At 42.3% G+C, this 21,983-nt stretch overlaps 1 protein-coding gene and 1 long non-coding RNA gene across 9 annotated transcripts in view; one reads left to right on the forward strand and one right to left on the reverse strand.

Annotated features, from left to right (window-relative positions):
- Positions 1-21,983, forward strand: part of NCAM1 (neural cell adhesion molecule 1) — a 216,139-nt gene that overhangs the window by 67,928 nt on the left and 126,228 nt on the right. The gene's annotated exons all lie outside the window — the stretch shown is intronic.
- On the reverse strand, positions 373-8,672 carry LOC309519748. Its single transcript, XR_014213999.1, has 3 exons — positions 8,131-8,672; positions 1,466-1,608; positions 373-702 (listed from the first exon to the last, which is right to left on the reverse strand). It is a non-coding gene; the product is annotated as an uncharacterized lncRNA (long non-coding RNA).

The following is a 21,983-nucleotide window of genomic DNA, read 5'->3' on the forward strand; positions in this document are numbered from 1 at the left end:
ATCTCATGCAAATGTTCTCTCATATTTGGGATGAGTGACCAGAGGTCAGTCATACGAGTACAAGCTCGGCATGCCAAATGTCCCAGGATCAATCTCCAGCATGTCAAGTGATGTTAAAGTATCTTCTTGTTTTGTAGAGCAAGAAAGAACACAGATCAGAGGCTGCTCTCAGACAGAGTCAATATTGTTTGATTTTATAGATGGTTGAGCTATCTTAGGCTGTTGTTACTATTTTTTCCCCAGTGTGGGGCTCCCACTATGGGTGCATTTCTCCCTTCCCCTGCAATCAGGCAAATATTGAATTTTTTTGGGGGGTGGGGTGAGGAGCAAAGAATTGTTTTTGCCAGAACTCTGGTTCTCTAAAAGCTTCAGATGAAAAGATATGATAGCAGAAGGCAAGAGGGAGTTGGCCAGCTAGCATTGTTCTCACCAGCTCTGCCTCATCTGCCATTCTGAAACAGCCGTTCTTTAAATAAAGGTCTGCCCAGGGACAATCAGTTTAATTCTTTGCTTTTGGCTGGCAATGTTAGTTTTGAGGTGATGCTCTGAGCAAGATACATTGCTTGTCTGCATATGGGAGTTTGCTGTTGGCTTTAATGAGGGAAGGCACTGCCTGCAAGCTGCATTGCTTGTCATTCTGACTCTTGGGAATGAAGTTTTTGCTACATGGAAGGCTTTGTATGCTGTATTATTTGTCTCCACCTGGTGGGAGAGAAACAACATTTGGATTTTCCAGTTTGCACAAATTTCAGATAATCATTTCTGCAGGTAAGGAACTCATTGGGATAACGTAACACACATTTCAGTGCAAAGTATCATTGCTAGAAATCTTTAACACATTCATTAGCAGTTTTGAAAACTCTGCCTTGCATTATTCATAGCACCCAATTAATTTTCTTTCTTTTAAATCCATCTATTTCTGAGGAATAGAAATGTCAGAGAAAAATATCCCCCCCCCGCCTCTAGTGGCAGAAGCTAGTTGCTGGCTTGTTCCTCCCCTCCCTCCCCTTTGGGCTTTCTTTCTGATACTTGCATTTAAGTTTTGTGAAACACATTTCTTTTTGGTGTAGCTTGGGGCTTATCCACACAAGTTTCCAACATGCTTTCCAGGCACAGTCCGATCACTATTTTTTTTTTTTTTGAGCCCTCCCTGCAACAACCTGCTCTTTACTGCTGATTTGGAGCTAATGGCAATCCACAGGAAACCTGAATTGCTGTTTGTTGCATTTCGGCTTCAAAGAGCAAGTTTTCATGGGGAAAGCTCTGGGGTGAAAGAAGAGCACTCAGGCTCAGAGCTTTAAAGTGTGGACCTGTGTCTGGAAAGTGGGGCAAAAGGTAAATTTGAGTAAGCCCTTGGTGTCAAGGTGATCTCTTTAAAGAGAACCTGTTGCCTAGTGAAAGAAACCTAAGTCAATTAATCGTATGAGCTTTTATCAGTTAATAATAAATAGTAAGGAGCACACACCTTTTATCTTTAGATGATGCTCCAACAGGTGCCATTTTAGAAGTTGCTTTCCTTCCTTATGTGAGAGAAGGGAGGGCAATGCCTCTTCCAAGAGGGTTCACTCTTAATTGACTATTCCGATTAATCGGTGAAATACTGCAGCACTAGAAACGAGACAAAGGGGGGTTAGGAGAGTCTCAATGGGCTTTCTCAGCATATCTGCTAATCTGGCCTTCCAAATAACTGAACAAAGATCATTAGTCCACTCACACAGAAGGAACATGAACATTTCATATGTGGCATATTGATTGTGCGATTGAAGCCAAGTCCAGCATTACCACTTTGCAAAAGCAAAAGCAAAAATTTGTTCCTGGTTTTTACTTTTCACCAATGGCCACGCCTAACCTCTGTTTTCTTCAGTGGTATACTCTGCCTACATGCTTCCCTCCATTTTCCATATGAGAGGCATTGTCTGTATATCAGTGGTGCAATTTCTAGGGCCATGTATGAATTCTCTCCCCCTCCCCAATAAATGTTTGCTAGTCTGTTTTTGTTTCCCACCACAATTTCTCATATGTATTTGCTATAAAATAATATTTATTCATTCATTTATACATACATACATGCATGCATGCATACCCCACTGATCTTGCTGGGTTTCCCCAGTCATCAGTCATTTAAAACTTCCCTAAACAGGGAAAATGTGCTGAATATACTGTAAAGGGATGGGAAAGGTGGAGAAAAAAGGGAAATCCAGGCACTAGTACGCAAAGTTACAGTTCTTATAATGACCAGATGGTGCATTCTGCTCTATAACCTCATTCTGCTACATGTAGAGACCTGGCCCAAATATTGCATAATTGGGGCCTATTTTGCTGTTTGCCCCTTAACTTTAGCAAAAGATTTTTAACAAAGGATATATTTTCAGCTGGGCAAATGGCCAGTGGCATTATACCTTCTCACTGGTCCAGCTCTCAGACAAGATCTTAACTCTTTCTGCCCCAAAGTGAACCACACCGACACCCTTCCATAAATGATTGCTAGCTTTTCCCTGAGAAGGCCTTTTATGGCAAAGAGCTCACAATGATGGGGCAGAGCACTCATGTCACAGCCTAGGAAAAGGTGGCTGAGTTGGACAGTAGGGCAGAGACTGTTACTGTACTTATGCATTTTACTTAACACTGTGAGAGAGAAGGCATTTATCTGTGTCTCAGCTAAGGTTGTGGTAATAACGTATATATGTGTGGGTGGCTTTCTTTAGGATCAGGGGCTATTTGGGGCAGCAGATGGGAAGCCTTTGGGATTGGATAGCCCCCTAGATCCTAGCTGCTTTTCTTTACCTTACTGTCTTTCCCTAGAGGTGGTTTTTTGGGGTGTGTGTGTGTGTGGTGGTGTATCAGCTTGCAAGATGAAATGAGGTTTTGTCATCTGGCAGCTAGACCTGCTCCCTTTCAGTGTATTGTGTGTCCTTGTCGGAATAATAAAAAATCAAGTCTTATTTTGGTCTGAATTTGATGCAGTATTGATTTCCCCTTGTTAAGCAAGCTGTAAATCAGGACATTGAATTCCTTAATCTCTTTTCACAGAATGAATCTCCAGTCAAAAGGTTATTCTCTTTTTTTGACATTTATTATCATTAACATGGTTAAGGTGTTGGCGATTCGGTTCTTGTGATGCTGCCTTCTCCTTGTTATTTTGTGGTTTTAAAAATTCAACTCCTAAACCAAGAAGCCATGAAATGCAACCTTATTAGCACAGAAAGCTGCCTTTCACTGAGTCATACCATTGGCGCATCTAGCTTAGTATCAGCTACACCAGGGTGGGGAAACTGCTCTGGGACATTGATTTTTGGGGTCGCCTTCCACTCCTTGGTTGTTCAGCAGGAAGCAGTTAAGAGGAACAAGTGCTTTGATGTAGTGCAAAGTTTGCAATTACAGCACCTTCCTGTGCACAGAGATCTGCTCTAAGACAATCAAAGCAGAATGTAAAATGTCCCAGCAAAGAGGTGGACTTGCATTCTTTGCAAATATTCAGAAAGTGTCCATGCATTTTGCAATTGTATGCATGCATTTTTCAGGATGCAATTGCATGTTAAAGTTTGAGGCTTTGAATAGCGGTAAGGCAGGGCTTACACAGTTTAGCTGTACATTGACCTTACCTGCAATCTTCTGGGATTATTTATTTATTTATTTGCTTTTTTGTTTTTTTGCAGTTAGAATACATAAAAGGAGGTGAAGAACTTATTTTTACAATTTTGTAAAAAAATGTATGGATAAAATGGAAGGTGAAAATTATACTAAGAATTAAATATATGTCTCTGTTTCCATAAGAAGTAGCATGATGTGGGTCTGACTCTGCCCCCTGACAGCTTTCTACTTGAGTAATGTGGCCCTCACTGCAGTGGACCTTTAGTATCTCAGACATGAGACATTTCCAGCTCTGCCTGAAGACAACAGGAATTGAACTCTGGATGTTTGAAGCAAAGCATGTGTGTTATCATTACGACCTTGACATTTAAAGAATTATGGTCTGGAATTCCATTAAATGTTGGCCAAATTGCTTTGCACTATATATGCTGATTTTTAGTTACTGCCGTACTTGGAAACCAGTTTACCTCCATTTTGAAAATAAATCTGCTTGAGTTCCAATCCTTGAAAGGCAAAAGCCAAAGCAAGCCATGTTTATTTTCAAAAAGCACCATAAAAAGAAGTCATGCTGGATTGGACTAAAGGTTCCTCTAGTTTGGCATTTTGCTGTGAATTCTGAATAGATTTTAATGAGGGGGGTAAGCAATAGCTAGAAGGGGCTGCTGCCTTCATGCTCTGTTCATAGGTTTTCCAGAGGCATCTTTTTGGCCACTATAGGAAGCCTGTTGATGGAATAGTAGGTACTATGGACATTACGTTATGCTAGAACCTCCAATCCTAGCAGCAGTAGTGAATAATTGTCCTTTGAGCTTGCCAAAATGTCACCTATTTTTCAAGGACCTGCTTTCCATGCACTTCTGATTTTAGGGTTAAAATGTAAATATTGTGTTGGTAGTTTTCTTTTGAACTGACAATTTGGAATATTCATAGATGTTCCGCAGTGCTTCAATGACTATTCCAATGATTATCATACATCTCATCTAGGTTATACTGAAGTTAGAGATCTGGTAGACAGTAGCTTTGGATGTTACAAAGCGCATTCAACTCGGTTGTCAAATTCAACTTATTTTAGGGTAAAGTTGGTGAAACCATTATTTATCTACAAATCTACATGGTCTGTCCTCTAATGTTATATATCGTTTGCCTCTGACATAGTAAGACTCAGAAAAACATTCAAAATTGGATTTCACATTGCAAATAGATTGACAGTTATAACAAATGAGAAGAATCTAAATAAAACAGCTCCTTTTACTTCGGCTGATGCCATAATTTCCATAGATGCCCCAGATAATAAAAGAAATACGTTTTCAAGGAATACTGCTAATAAGAATGAAGATTTGTCAAGCCCAAAATTCACCAGTATGGTGCCCTCTGGGTCATTTGGACCACAACTCATAGTCCAAAACATCTGGAGGGCACCCGGTTGGTGAAGGCTGATTGGATTGAAAGTCAATTCTTCCTTCCACAGAAAACCCAACCCAACTCTTTGGGACATCATTGCTTCTTCCTCTTAGTGTGTAGTGTGGTACTTTTAAAACTGATATGCCACACTCAGCCAGCATTTGTAAGGTGAATTGTGCATATGTAACCTGGCAGACATCTGGATTGTATTACCTCATGTGTCCTATCTCTGCCTGCACAGGCGATTGTAGCCTTAATCCCTTCTGGTGCTTCAACATTACAGTGCATTTTCAAAACATCAAATAGTGTGGAATCCATAATCTACTTCCCCTTATCTCAATTTGTAAACCTTTAAAGTACTTGGAATTTAAACTGTGCAATGATTTTTGATTTTCAGTAGTTCAAACGCCAACTAAACCCAAAGCGAATATCAAAATAAATCCTGCACAGGATTTCAGCCGACAGAAATGGAAAGCTGAAGAAGAGAGCATGGACCTTGGTCTGACCAGCAAGACTATTCCTATGTTCTTAAACCCCACGGCAGACAAATATATTTCAGGGCAGTGGTTCCCAATTAGCTAAGTACTGCGGACCCCCCATTGTCCATAAGTCAAGCCATGGGCCCCCTACTTTTGAAGATGTTGCTCTCTCTATGGTCCTTTCTGTTTTGGGAATGGTGCCACTATACCCTCCAACATGTTCCAGCACAAAAACAGGATGCATGTTTTCTGGGCTCTGCTCCTACACATGGTACCCAAAAACGGGGTATCCTGGACAGTTGACAGGTATGTGCTGTGGACCACCTGGGTTTCATGGACCACCAACTGGGAACCACTGCTCTAGGGTAAACCACATGTTTCTCTTATGCATTGGAGGATTGTGTGAAGCAGGGAAGGCAGGGCTATGCTGACCAACCCCATCCTGGTACCACATGCCACAGCTAGTCCCTCCCCATGGTGTGCATTCATATGGGCGTTCCAGGGTGCACACAAGCCTTCATGCATATACCTGTAAGTTTTAAGTCTGCCCTCCTACAGCTGCTTTGCCTGACAGATGCTACAATCTCTTTTTTCTGCTGTAGTGCGGAAATCTGTAGTGGAACAGATGAGGAGATCAATGTGTTCTGGTCCCTCTTAACGTATCCAGGGTGACTACATTCACTTCATTATTCATACACATGCATAACAGTTTGACAGCACAGAAGGTCCCAGGTTCAACCCCTTCCATTCTCAGTTTAAAAACAAACATACAGTTCAGGTGGAAAGGATGAGAGCTTGGAGCTGGTGCCCGTGTTAGTTGGCAGCACTGCCATAAATGGCCCAGTGGTCTGACTCTGTATAAGACAGTTTCATAAAGCTTCTTATACTTTTTCTAGCAGTTTTCAGTAGATCTGAAGATATCTCAAGCAGCAACCATCAGTTGCTTCATGTGTCTCTTAAAGACGCATCTTTCTGCCCAGGCCTTACCTGACTCATATAAATCAAACCTTGTTTTCAGTTTGTTTTAATTTACTGAATTTCTATTTTTATTTGCTTTTATAATATTGTTTTACTGGTTTTATATTGCATTTTTGTTTTAATCATATTGTTAGTTTTTTCTATGTTGCAGGTTTAAAAATACTAAGCCATTTATAAATGCTTTAAAACCAACCAACCAACCATCAAGGGTGATAGCTGTTCCTTTTGTTATTCCCTGGAGGTACAGTATACTGCCTCTGAACAGGGAGGTTCCATTTTTCTCTCATTCTAATAGTTGTCATGTAGAACTTGCTGCCTCACCCCCCCAAGCCCTCTCTGCTTTCTAAGTTGCAGCGCTCTCAATTTCTTTATTATGTAATGTGCATTCCCATGCCTTTTAATTGGTAGCCATCTGCAAGCACTGTGTAGCGAAATCTATTTTTGCATCTGGGTGGATTTCTCTTCCCTGCCAGAATGCAGCTCACTGAGCAGCTGGTTCCACATGTTCATAAATGCCGTGTGACTTTAATACAGGCACATTTGATTTTTATTGACAGCCCGTCAGGCTCGCGCCAGTGCATTGAGGCTCTTTGCTGACACGAGGCAAGCAGCAGCCAGCCAGAGAGGGGCTCTATTAGCGTGGCGAGTGCAGAAATCTCCAGGCAGGCTGCGTTCCTTCAGAGGCCGGCTGTTCTCATCCTCCTCTCTGCCATTGCCCCAAAGAATGTTGCTGTCTTCCTAAACCAGTATCAAATGACATAGCAAAGACTTTCTAAAGCTAAGGATTAAAACAGTTGCATCCTCCTTGGAACCTTTTCTTCTGCTGGCTCTCTTCTTCCGGTCATTGTGGAATTATAATGCCAAATATTGTGTTTCTTTGCCATTGCTGTAGTCTCTTCCTTGTTGAAGTCTGTGTTAGATATCTGGCATTCAGTTCTGTCCTTTACTTTAAAGTTTAGAGAATGCGTTGTTCCACCTCTGATATGGGTCTGTTTGCTTGACCATTTCTGCTGGTCCATTTGTCCCACCCCCTAAGAATAAAACTCAGCTTCTTCCATGTAGCTGTATGTAAAGCTAAAGGGACCCCTGACCATTAGGTCCAGTTGTGGCCGACTCTGGGGTTGCGGCGCTCATCTCGCTCTATTGGCCGAGGCAGCCAGCATACAGCTTCTAGGTCATGTGGCCAGCATGACTGAGCCGCTGGCGAACCAGAGCAGCACACGGAAACGCCGTTTACCTTCCCACCGGAGCAGTACCTATTTATCTACTTGCACTGATGTGCTTTCAAACTGCTAGGTTGGCAGGAGCAGGGACCGAGCAACGGGAGCTCACCCTGTCACTGGGATTCGAACCACCGACCTTCTCATCGGCAAGTCCTAGGCTCTGTGATTTAACCCACAGCACCATCTGCGTCCCTGTAGCTATATGTAGAATGTTGTAAATTCAGTCCTCATTATCTCCAGGTAGGGTTAGGAAAATCCCTTTACTGAGATCCTGGGAATCCACTGCTAGTCAGTGCAGACAGTGTTATGATTACGACTTTTTAATTTATATACCACTTCATATATTAAAAATATATATCCAAGCAGCATACACAAAACTGAAGCAACAACAGACAACTTAAACAAATATTGCAAAAATACACAATTACATATAAAAATGTTGCATTAATACAACATACCTCTCAGCCTCTGGGTTCTCACTTAGCGTCCAAGCAAACTCTCAGCTCCCCCATGAAAGTCTCACAGCAAGAAGAGATCCTGGAAACAGTGGACATCCATCACCCTAGACTCTCACTCTAGACTTGCTTTTCATGGGCCTCCTCAAGGTGGATGGGACATCCTTAGGCTGCCCACAGCTGTGTCCCATTCAGCCACACTCTTTATACTCGGTTCCAGGTGCAGCAGGTTTTTTGAGTTTCCCAGGGGGGTCAAGAGGAGGGGAAAGCTCTCCCCCCCACTCACAGCTCTTTCTTCACCCTCTGTTCTCTCCTCCTCCAGTTGAATTAGTCAACAAATAGTCTGACTTGCTATCCAGCTGTGTGTGCCAGTTCTGTTCTTTGGCATCCTACCCATTAAAGTGTGCAATGAAGTGCATGCTTGCCCATCAGAATAATCTCTGCCTTTGTTCATGGAATATATTGCTCTGTTGCTGTGCTCACCGCCACTCTCCCTCCACTCGTCCTCTCGCCATCTGTACTGATTCCTTTGACATATCCTCCTGACTCCTTTTCTCTGTTGGTGAATAAAAAATGTGTGTGTAAGGGGGCGGGCGGGCATTGGTGTGTGTTACTAGCAGGGATGGAGGAGAATTTGATTTGGTCCATATTTTTACACGAGCTGCCCTAATTTGCAGCTCCTGGGTTAATTATACGGATTGGAACATAATTAACCTTCAGCTCTGGCAATGCTCCACATGTTTTTGGCTCAAGAAACATACCAAAATGTGCAGAACAGTGTATTTTAGAATTAAGTACATTCAGAAATGTGCACGTTGGGATAAAATAAGTAATTAACTTTGTATTTAAATAAGAATTTTAGTACAATATTTTTTAGACAATAACCTGCAGATTAATGTGGAAGAAGGACAGAAATGATTTATAAATAAACATATGTGATAGTGACACGGGCCCAAAATAGATGGAACTGTTCATCCTTAGTTGCTGGTTCGCTTTCGTTAATGTATTCCATTGTTACAAAGGCAAGCTTTCATTGGAAGTATCTCTCTCAAGAGCGCCTGTGCTTGCCTCACTATTTATGCACTTAAAGTCACTTAGCAGCAACAACTTTCCTTGCCTGAGGCACTAATAGTATTACATTGTCAACTGTTGCCAGTTACCCAGGAAAATGAATGAGTAATAAAGAGAGCTGGGTGAGTGCGGTTTGGGTAGGACTGATAATGTGTGAATTGTAAGTTGCAGTATGTCAAAAAGTAAAAAACCAGGACACCCTGGGTTTTTTTTTTTTGGGGGGGGGGGACTACTGAAACTGTTGAGCTGGAAAATCAGGACACATGGCAGCCTTCCTCTCCTCACTTTCTGGTTTGTTTCTGTATTATGTATTAATTAAAAAATTGATATCCCACATCAGGCCAGCATATTGAAACTCTTATCAGAAATCTATGAATAGTGGAAAAAAGCCAGACTGAAACAGAGCAGCAATAGCATTAAGAAATCAACCAAACATCAAGCTAGAAAAGAGCTACAGTGCATGACTAAACAGTATGTTGTTACCTGACACCTAATATTACAAAGAGAAGAGGAAGTCAGGCAAATCTTCTAGGTCATAGCTGGGAGCCACTACCAAGAAGGTCATAAACGAGGGGTGAGCAGTGAAGTCGCCAAGTTGATTGATGGTTCTGACTTCTTTGGGGTGATTAAAATGAAAAAAAGGATTGTGAAGATCTCCAAAAGTATACCTCCAAACTTTGGGAATATGTGGGCAAGTGGAAAATGAAATTCAGTGTAAAAGGTAAAGGTAAAGGTACCCCTGCCCGAACGGGCCAGTCTTGACAGACTCTGGGGTTTGTGCGCCCATCTCACATCTATTGGCCGGGGGCCAGCGCTGTCCGAAGACACTTCCGGGTCACGTGGCCAGCGTGACAACGCTGCTCTGGCGAGCCAGAGCCGCACACGGAACGCCGTTTACCTTCCCGCTGGTAAGCGGTACCTATTTATCTACTTGCCCCCGGGGGTGCTTTCGAACTGCTAGGTGGGCAGGCGCTGGGACCGAGCAGCGGGAGCGCACCCCGCCGCGGGGATTCGAACCGCCGACCTTTCGATCGGCAAGCCCTAGGCGCTGAGGCTTTAGCCCACAGCGCCACCCGCGTCCCTAAAAAAATTCAGTGTACATAAGTATAAATATATGCATGTCAGTGTATACATGCATCTGCCATGCAAGTTCTGTTTTGGCTCGTGAGAAAATGCATGTGAAAATTAACCAAAATTATATATGTCATATAGGGACGCAGGTGGCGCTGTGGGTTAAACCACAGAGCCTAGGACTTGCTGATAAGAAGGTTGGCGGTTTGAATCCCTGCAATGGGGTGAGCTCCCATTGCTCGGTCCCGGCTCCTGCCAACCTAGCAGTTCAAAAGCACATCAAAGTGCAAGTAGATAAATAGGTACCGCTCTGGTGGAAAGGTAAACGGCATTTCCATGGGCTGCTCTGGTTCGCCAGAAGTGGCTTAGTCATGCTGGCCACATGACCTGGAAGCTGTACGCCGGCTCCCTCGGCCAGTAAAGCGAGATGAGCGCTGCAACCCTAGAGTCGGCCACTACTAGACCTAATGGTCAGGGGTCCTTTATGTCATATAAATGCCAAAAATTACATAAGTTGATGGTCATGACATTCCCCCCCGCAAGTGTGCTCTTCCTTCTCATATCTGTTTATTGTATACCTGCGGACTTCTGCCTATAAATGCATAACTGCACATAAATAAGATTAGTGACAGGTGCTAATGGGTTTCCTGGAGTTTGTGATTCATGTCCGTTTGGGAAATTGTGTTGTGCTCTTCTTGTGGAGGGTGGCGGGATATCTTGGATGGGCAATTTACTGCCCCAATACTGGAATATATCCTGCTGCTGATGTGACATTCTATTGATGTCCCCGAATTAATTTCCCCCCTCTACCAACACGATGACTCTTTGATTCTGCTCTGCATGGCTAATCCAATAATGAAGCTCTTATTTGTGGTTCTACTGCAAAATTCACCTGTTCTTAATTCCACACCTATCTCATGATTCATACTATTTATTGCACTTTATGCTCCCTTGCTTTGATTAATTTGGTACTTAGCTTATCATAAGAAAGCTAAAGAATGAAATGCTGATCGTTACTCAGGGATGAAAAGGACATCACAGTATGCTTTAGACTTTCATCAGTGAAATACGCTCTCCTAACACATCAAAAATTGGGACAATGAAAGATATGAAATTACTGAGCTTGTATGTTTGTTAACAACATGTATAAATTAAAGAGCCCAGAAAGAACGAGATGGTGCATGGTGTCCTTTTTCACATCCGGAGGACAACCACCTAATTATGCAGATAAGAGTGCTGAATGTGCATGCTGCTGATGGATTCTGCAATGGGGGCATCTCACTTTAGCTCACTGGCTTATCTGATGAAAAGGGAGACTCAAGACAGATTGGAAGACACCCGTAATTAATTTATTTCTCTCTGTCAGGGGTGTTTTATCTTCCAAACAGAATTAGCATATTGATTTTGATTCATTGCTCTACATGAATCCTTTTGTAAATAAACAAAACATTGTGCATCACTTTCATCTGCAGTAGGGCTGGGCAGTATCAGCTTTTCAACACTGTGGTATCCCACCAGCCAAATATCACGGTCTGGCGATATACTGCGATGTTGAAAAAACAAGCTGTATTGGCCTCAGCCTGCAAGGCGCCGGGTGAAATTGCCACAGTTCTCAGCACTGGAGCTGAGGCGGTTTCACCCCAGCACCTAGCGGGCTGGGACAAGGCAGCTTGTTGGTAAGGACAAGCGAGGAGGCCAGGGGAAATCCTTGATGCGGCTCTGCCAGGGATGTGGAGGGCTCCCGATCCCCTGCAATCACTGCCACCATATGTAGTGAGGCCCACTAGCGTTGGCTGCCAGGGAATTAGAAGGATTCATGAGATATGATGGCTAATGGAACCTACATACAGTGGTACCTCGGGTTATATACGCTTCAGGTTACAGATGCTTCAGGTTACAGACTCCGCTAACCCAGAAATAATACCTCGGGTTAAGAATTTTGTTTCAGGATGAGAACAGAAATCGTGCTCCGGCGGCACAGCAGCAGCAGCAGCGGGAGGCCCCATTAGCTAAAGTGGTGCTTCAGGTTAAGAACAGTTCCAGGTTAAGAACTGACCTCCAGAACGAATTAAGTTCTTAACCCGAGGTACCACTGTATTCAGAGTCTGTTACAATGCTGTTTTTGGACAAAACAGTTGAAGAGGACTGGTGTCTTCACGCTCAGCTTGTGGGCTTCCTGGAAATAGGATGCCAAGGTAGATGGACCTTTGACCTGAAACGAGAGCTGTTCTTTTGTTCTTAGGGCAAAGAGGGATTCTCCAACTCAGCTAGGTTTTTTTCACTTGGACTAGTGTTTTTTTCAATACAGACTGAAAACTGCCAGTTGCCTACTTGTATATGAGCCTTCGTATACCCATGGGCTGATACTCTTATGTTGTGAAATGTCCATCAGTATTCTAACTGTTCAGTGGGCAGCTGCAGTCAACAGTGCTGCTTCTGTTCAGGAAATGAGTGATCACTTTGATCAAAGCCTCATACTAGGACAGGAGGATGATTGTGCTGCTGTCAGGGAAACAGGGCAGAACTATTTTAGGAGTTAGGGAGTTGTTGGCTAAGGAGTCTATGAGATAGCAAGATACACAAGGTCTTGGTAGCAGTGGATGCCCTGAATGTCCAATGTTGATTATTATTATTTATTAAATTTGTAAGCTGCCCTTTGTGCGGTTCACAGCATAAAAAGCAAAATAAGAAGACAAAACACATAATAAAACACAACCCAGAACAACCAATTAACCCCCCCCCAACACACACACATTTAAAAGACTGCAGAATGTAAATCAGCCAAAGGCCTGGTTATAAAGAAATGTTTTTGCCTGGTGCCTAAAGATATGTAATGAAGGCCCACCTGGGGAGAACATTTCACAAACAGAGAGTCATCTTAGAAAAGGCCTCATCTTGTAATTCAAATTACACAGCCAGATGTTTGCCTAAAGAAGTTTGGTTATAATTTTGAATCTTCAGGCTCCAGGAAGAATGCTTGGGGCTCTGAAAGAACCTCTGACAATAGCACAGAACATGACAGGAGCTTAGAAAAACTTTCCACTCTTCCAGATTCTCATCCCAGCAACTGATTTGCTGGTCAGCTGTCTGACCAAAATAATTCGTTTAATGCTAATGCAATGCCATTGGAAGAGGTGCTCAGAATCATCCCTACAGTTTGCTTATTGGGGCGGGGTGGGGGTAGGGGGAGAGAACTACCACACAACCCATCAAATCATGCAGTAGATTAGATTCAGCAGTGGAAGGATTCTCTGCTTGAGTAAATCTAACATGAGAAATTATTCCATTGTGGGTTTTTGCCATTTGGCTAGGCAATTTCTTTCATTTCTGCACAATTTTTTAGGGTCTGCAAGACCTTTCTTGTTTTTATCCTAGAACAAATTTACATTCGGGTTAATGTAACACAGTGGTTTTAGGATGACTGCTTCACTGGGGAAAATTGGCACTTACTTCTTCTTTTTAGGGGGTGTCAGTTGTGTCTTTTGGATTTTAGCCATAAGAAACTATTGGTGAAGTGTGCCACAAGTTTTAGTAGCTGAATGGGTAGACATCAAGATATGGATTGTAAAACAAGTTTTTTGTTTTTTTTAATCTTCTAAACTAAGCATTGTTTATTTTTAGCTTCTGCCACTTTGTGCCTTCCTCTGCAGGAGCAGAAAGCAATTTAATCACAGTTATTAACCCTAATAAATGCTTTGCAGAGCAATCGGAGAGAGGAACTATTCTCATCATCAACTTTTCCTCCTCCCTCTTTGAAAAATGAGGCCATTAACTTGCTGTTGTATATATTGGGAGCAGCATCAGAAAAGTATCCTTTCCTGGCCATTCCTGACTAGGTAGTTGTTGAAATTTATCGAGTTTCTGAAATCTACCTGTAGATTTCAATCACTCTGGTGATTGGCATGGGAATGTGTGTGGCTGAGACCTTGGAACCCTCTTCAGATGGAGAAGGGAAAAGGGTGGTGTGTGTGATATTGGCCCCCATGATTGTGTATGAGACCCTAGGCTTGATACAGAGATGCTAAGGATGCCTGGCCTTCTGGCCTTCCTTGGTTAACATAGCAGAGTCTCTTGCATTGGCTGGGGAAACCCAGCCAGATGGGCGGAGTATAAATAATAAATTATTATTATTATTATTATTATTATTATTATTATTATTATTATTATCATTATCATTATCATTATCATCATCATCCTGGATTCCAACCTCTGCCGCAAGCCAGGTTTTCCTGCTTCAATTTCAGCATTGGGCAGTTAGGGAGTTAGACACTTGCAGTCCATCTTGCTGAAACCTTTAAGGGGTGCAGTGGATATTTGTAATGAATAGGAATAATTTTGTGTTGCTGTTCCCCACTCGAGGAAGTTGTACATACTTTCCAACCACTTAAGGATGTGGCCCTCCAGATGTTGTTGGACTACAATTCCCACCTATCATTGGCCATTGGCCACTATGGCAGATGCTGTGCAAACTGCAGTCTAGCAGCATCTTGGCGGCCACCTCTGAGTTAGATCTTTGCAGCCAGACCATTCTGAAGTCTAAACAATAGAATAATCATATTCTTAAGTGCTTGATTTCTTCCAGCTGGAAGTTGGCAGGTGCTAGTGTGGAAAATGACATCATTCAGGAGAACTGAGCTATAGCCCCATTCAGACTTTCTCCATTTTTACACTGAATGCGTGGAGAAGTTGGGACAGGCAGTGTTCGTGCTGGCTTTGCCCCAATCTCAGTGCATTGAGCCAAATTTATGAAAAGGAGCTGCATGCAACTGAAAAGTTGTAGTCCTGCTTCCTCTTCTAAATGTTGGCTTTTCTAAGTATCCTTTATTGCTGTGCATGGTTCTATACACTTACACCTTCATGGAGAATAAATCTCTGATAGTCAGAGACAGAGTGGCACAATTATAGATGTTGGGTTGGGTGAAGGTTAAAATAGGCTGTTGCCTACATGTCTTGCTTTGCGGCTTCCTGGAAGCGTACGTCTGGACACTGGGAACTAGGATACTGGATTAGATGAACCTTTGATCTGATCCAGCATGATCCCTCCAACGTTTCTGAGGTAGCATAAGTACAAGTCATTCTGAACTAAGGCACAGGTGTGCCCATAGCTTCAGCTTGGCCCTGGCAGAATCCCTACTAGCCTCTGCTATTCTCTCTATAGCTGTGATTGTGCCATATTGAGATGAACTGGCCTGTGATGCAAGGTAATGAAAGAAAGAAAAACAGACAGGTGGGATTTGAGATAACTCATCTTCAGTGTCAGGCACACAACACAGTGATCACTTTGTGTCTTGTACACCTGCATGGGTGTTCCTGGCATGTAACCTGAGGAGGTGGATTGCATTCTGCATATGGAATATATAATGGACCACCAGATAAGCCAGGGAGGGGGGCAAATTCCAGGCCTCTATCCACATGCCCTCCCCAAACTATAGCCTGCACCGCCACTTTGGCACTATCCTTAAATTCTTCTGTCTGGATACAGTGCAGCCTTGAACTGGGATAATATCTCCTGCATGCCTGGATGGAGGTATGTAAATATAAAAACCACTCACTTTTCTGTGGCTGGAATGCAGTCTTCTGTACAAAGATAAGAGTCACATCTGTTGCTATACTCACTTTTTCCTCTGGTCCCACACACCAGCACTCCCCAGCAAGCTTTTTAGGAGGTAATGCAGCTGCCAGGCTGAAAAAAAAATCTCCACCTATCATACAAGCAACCTGTTTGATGTCTGAAAGTTCTTGGACAATTACATTATAATTTTTTTGGGGGGGTGATCAAGGACAATAGATTATTTCATCAACAGTTACTATTTCAATGGTGATGTTTTGAGCAATTAAGGCTCAGAAGAAAATACTTTGAAAAATGAAAAATGCTTTATGTAACAGAATTTCAGTCCAAAGGATAGGGCTTATGTTGATGATAAGCCAAAACCTACAAAATGCATAATGAAAGAATATTGGTGATTATGAGATCCAGTTAATTTAAGCAGACCAATAAGATTTCCTGTCACATTGTAGACTTTCTTGGAATTGTTTGTGCCTGAGGTTCATTGGTGTGATGCCAGCTTAAGTATTTCTTGATTTCACTCCAACTACAGACAGTGAAACTATCCTAAGTCATATTTTTTCAGTTGGAAGGGTGGGAAGTGGCCTTCATTGCAACTTGTGGTGGATGCCAGATCAGGAAATCTACACAGGTGGTTACCCATGTGGGAGGGCATTGGGCTGAAAATGGTGGAGCCTTAAGGGGGCTGGTACCCCCTTTCCTGGTTTAGAGCTGGGGAGGTAGGTAGGTTTGGAGTCTCAAACTTGTTGGCTGTTCTCCACCCCCACATCAACTCCACCGAAGAAGAATAATCAGTTGCAGTAAAATTCATCTGTCATCTTTTATGGATGGGCTCCTCGTAACCTGCTATCAGCTTGGTATTTTTCATCAGCGGGCGGCAAGGTTGCTGATTGATCTGGTTGCGAGCCAGAGAATGCTTTGAAAGAGAACATTTTTATATAAAAGCATTTAAATAAACCATTTTGGGGGAGTGAAGTAGTGATATTACGTGAGGGTGTCATGGGTGGAAAATAGCACATTGTTTAACTAAACATTGAATAAAGTGAGATCATGTTCTCTGGAATGTACATTGCCAAGGTCAAGTAAAAATAGTTTCAACGTATTCTGCTGTTGGGCGAGCTGCTGTTCTGCTCAGCAGTCCTGTAGAAAGCATCCCTGTCTCCTGTACGCAGCTTGCAAGACTCAAAATGGGGTGAGGCTTGAAACACCATTGTCCTTCCTGTTTCTAGATGGTCTGCAGGCCACTGAGGCATCAGCCGACTTGGGGGCTAGATTGCAGGGGATCCTTTACTGGACAGTTCATACTTAAAGTACTCAATACTTCTATGCTCTTTCACTTTCTGTGTTGGAGTGAAGTCAGTGCTAGCTGCTGACAGAGTAAATAGGCCTTACCTGTGCTGAGGCTGAAGTTATTAAAGTTGCAAGCTTCATCAACATGTTTGGTGAAACCACAAAGAGCTGAAGAGATGTTTGCAAGGTCAACATCATACAAGTGCAGTTTAGAGAATAGAAGACATGTTCTGTTTGAGATTAGTCCCTACTGGATTCCTGGCATTCCACCTCTCCTGCCACAGGGCCATATGACTGATGCGAGCCAGGTAGATTGATGAAGATGAAGATGCAGGGCGAGTTTGAATTTTTGCACAGATGTTGCTAGGCCCCAGTAGGATTGTGGGTATTGCAGTTGGTAAGGCTTACAGAGTCCTCTTTGGCCAAACCTGCTCCACCATAGTTAAGTGAAATTCTAAGAGGGAGTCTAAGTAGCTTTTTCAGGGTTCCACCAGAAAGATAAGGCAGAGCCATTTTTCTTCATTCATGCATATGCCACACTCGCCCATTAAGCAGGTCTTTCCTTCTAATTTTTGCAACATGATCAGATTATCTGAAACATAACCCCCTCCTCCAGCGTATCTCTATTCTGCATCTCCCCAGTATGACTTTCCAATATCTCAGAGTGTGGGTCATGAGTAGGAATGGACAGATTAGATTGTTTCCATTTCTTGTTACTTTTATGTATGCTCAGTCATAAGTTCCTTCTGTCCCATTTTCTGCAGATTTTTTTTTAAGTTTGGAGGAGTGAAAATCACATTTAAACGGTACTCATTTATAGACATTGTCCCCACAAAATTTGCATTTTTGTGTAAAATTCTCATTTTTGTATGCATTTTTGAATCAAAAGTGCATCACAAAATCCACAGAAGTGGGAAGTTCAGTTTGTTAAATATGTTTACATCTGTGTATAAATCTGGAAACTGCAAATTAAAATGCTTTGCCTTAAAACATAGTCCAAGGAAAATTTATTTCATCCCTAGTCATGTTAGTACTTGAGATCTCTTCAGCTGGAAGGAGAGGCTGGGGATTTAATTTCTGCATTCAGAACATATGCTTTATCCAGTGAGCTGTTGGCCCTCACTGAAGTCTTTGCTTTCTGACTCAGGGGATAGAAGCAGCAGCAGACTGCTTCTAAACAGAGCCGATTGTTGCCCCTTAGGAAAAAAAAAAGTTTTCCAATTCTCATCTTCCCATGCTTTTACCATAAAAATAGTCTTGAGATTCTGGGACCTTTTCAATGTCTGTTTAAAATTCTGTGCCAAGCAATTTCCTCAAACCACTCTTCATTTTGTAGCCTCTCTGCTGAAAGAGCAGTTCCCTCTTGATTTTAATAATCTGTAAGTGGGCTTTTCCTTGGTAGCTTTTGAGATACAGAAAAGCTTAAACATTTTCTTCCCCCGTCTCTCTCTTTTCCTTTCCTTTGGTACTTGATTCTTAAGCTTTGAATTTTGGATAAACAGCTCATGTAGTGATAGCGAGAAGAATTTCTTCCACCTGTCTCCACTGCAGCCCCTTGTGTTATTTATGCCACTTCCCTTGCAATAATAATATCAATTTACTATTGTAATTAATAGCATTTTTTAAAAAAGGATTTAAATGCCCTTTCTTGCCTAGTTGAAGAATTAGGCTAATTCTGCTTTGATACCACCCAGTGCTCCAGTAATGGCATTAAGATCTCAGTAGTACATCAACATTTTGCACCCATATCTAAGATATTTTGGTGAAATGGATGAAGGAGATGTATTGATTCAGGACTGAGATGAACTGGTGGGAATGTGTGGCATCACCTGTAAATTAAGCAGGTCTAACAGCTAACCTTAGGGCTTGTAACTTGTGAGTGAGGCTCTTTACAGTATATCAGAGTGAATCAAGAGAGCTCAACATTGATGAGCATATTGTATTGTACTATTCTTGAGGATCCTCGGAAGTGTGAAAGCACTGTGCATTTGGGCTATGGAATGTGAATTTACAGGCATGTTACAAACATCTATACATAATAACTTAGCCAGTAGAGCGTGAGACTCTTAATCTCAGGGTTGTGGGTTTGAGCCCCATGTTGGACAAGAATATTCCTGCATTGCAGGGGGTTGGACTAAATGACCCTTGTGGAGCCTTCCAACTCTACAATTCTGTGATTCTAATAAGTCAATGCATCACATTTATTGCATGCATTTTTCTTCTTTGATGCAGCCTTGTAGTCTTTAAGCGCACTGAAATCATCAGCACCTGCCACTTTTCCAAAAAAATTGTTTCCAAAGTTGCTCACAACATATAAAATGTGGGGCTGCCCTTGAAGACAGCTCAGAAACTTCAACTGGTTCAAAATAATGCAGCCTGATTCCTAGCTGAAGTGCCATTTGCAACTGAAACAAACCCTGTTCTATAATAGCTGCACTGATTGCCACGTTTTATTTTTACATCATTTAAACAACTCAGGTCCCAAATATGTGAGAGCCGCTTCCTTTCCTATAGACGTTCATGAGTGTTAAGATCAGCAGAGGAGACCCTCTTGCTAATTTCACCATCCTCAGAGGTGTGGGGAATTAAAAAAAACAACGACTTTCTGATTTTTTTCTAATAGGTGTTATTTGTTTTTATATTTGTTTTTATAATTGTATATCATATTGTCATAATCTGTTTATGGTAAAGGGTGCCTAAGAAAACTTCTAACTCAATTAAGTGAATAATAAGTATAACAATTCAATTACCAAATCATGGACATTTGCCTGATATATTTTCTCACATCAAGTGCAAGAGTGATAAGGCTAAGAAGATGTTAGAGTTCTTAAGAGTCCCGCAAGACTAGAGACATTTTTCATTGACTGAATTGGAATCTGGTGTTTTATCAGTCCTCGTAGGTCACTTAATCATCAATTTCTTTAATTTTTTAAAAAATTCAACCCATAATTATTCTATCAAAATAATGTTGAACCTCTTTCTCTGACCCATTAACATTATAGATTGCATACGGACTATTACTTTATGAAACTGAGTACCCGGGAATTGAAGATATATGATGTTGGTTATTGGCAGTAAGTTAGAGTTAACATTCACAGTGACTTTGCAGTGCATAGATTATTACTTATGCTATTACTGACCCATAATAATGGGATGGGGAGCAATATATCTTCTCCAGAGGAGCAGCTATGCATTCTGGGCCAATAATGTAAGGCAATGTGGTCTGGCAGGAGAAACATTTTACTGGTTTACTGTCGTCTGGTGCAAGGATCCTCTACTGTTTCATTGGTATACTATAGAGTTTTCACAGCTGGATCAAAGCAAAATTTGTGAAGGAATGAAGCCCAGAAATGAGAGAGGGTTCTGCCTGTTGGAGTTACTTTAGAATCAGATTCTGGGTTTTATTTTTGCCTGACTCTCTGCCACTATGTAATCTTCCCCAAATTTAATTGGGTGTGATGGAGGAAGGAAGGGTTAATAGCAGGTGTATCGGGGCCTCAGTTAGGCCCCTGATGCTGTTGTGAGTGTGTGCACCAACATCTAGGTCACCGGGAACAATGGGAAATGTAGTACCCTTGTCTCCCAGTGCCCCACTTAAACAATGCGGTGTGTTCTTATAGTAGTGTCTAGGAGCCAATGGATGCACTGCCATGAATGTCCCCTGCTGCCATATCTAGGTAAGTTTGGGAAAGTGTAAAGGGGGTGTGAAGGGTGTGGAGGATTCTTGAGGGAGGAGGGTCCCCAATCTGTATTGGACCCAATTTGGGATTTGGATTATGTTGCTGGTGAACATCTAAGGGTTATACAAAAAAAGCTGTCGACAACCCAAATTATTTTTGGTGCAGACCACAGAGGTCTGCCCATCTTACTCAACGTTCCATTGGAAGATTCTATCTGTGACAGTGTTTATAAAACTGCAACATAAGTAATAATAGTTAAATGAGAGTTATTGAAAACTGATTCTTAACAGTGATAGAGATCCCAGCATGTAACTGCTGTGAAAAAGCAGTGTTGTCTGTTGTTTCTGAAGTTGGTGACAAAGACTAACTTGGGGACCTTTTCATGGTGGGCTTGTTCTGATGCAGTTGTGGCCTCTGACCCTAGATGTATTGGGGCTCTTATCTCACAGCCCACAGTCATAGGTGCTGGAAGATGTATTCCCCCACCATTGGGAGGCCAGGTTCCCCTTCTTAAACTTTAAAAAGGGGATATTAGTCATGTAGAATTCTCCATTATTGTGCTGTGCTGTAGCATCCTAAACAGTGTACCTAAACAATGTACCTGTTTTTCAAAGCTGCCAGGCAGGAAATTATGGGAATGTTCCTCTCAGGTTGTTTATCCTCAGCATCTGGACAAAATACCTCTGAAAATTGACTTCCCATCCAGCTGTTAGTTCCTCTGTTTCTGACTCAAGCTGTGAGTTCTGTTGCTTGTGTAGTCAAAATGCCATTGCCCACGGACAAGAGGGTGGCTTTGGCAGGCTGCTGTGCAGAAGTACAAGGGTTTTTTTTGGGGGGGGGGGTCTTCAAAGGGGGAACCACACAAAACAGCCCACCAAGGACTGAGTGTGCACAGTGAACATTAAAAGGTGACATTCTCTGGGTGGGAGGAGAAACTGAAGACTGGAGGGAGGAGGGGGACTGTAGTAGAGTGGCTGATCTTCTGAGCAGGGAGCACCCTCCAAACATGGCCAGCATCTTGTTTCCAGCTCTGCTTGTTCCAGCCAAACGGCATTAATGTACCCATGCGCTGTGAATTTGTCTGATCCTCTTTTAAAGCCATCTAAGCCTGTACCCATCAGCACATTTGCGGCAGTGAATTCCATCCGTTAATTTCACTCTGTGTCGTTCTTGTTTTG

Source organism: Podarcis vaucheri (genome assembly GCF_965113315.1).
Source record: "Podarcis vaucheri genome assembly, chromosome: 15".
NCBI lineage: Eukaryota > Metazoa > Chordata > Lepidosauria > Squamata > Lacertidae > Podarcis > Podarcis vaucheri.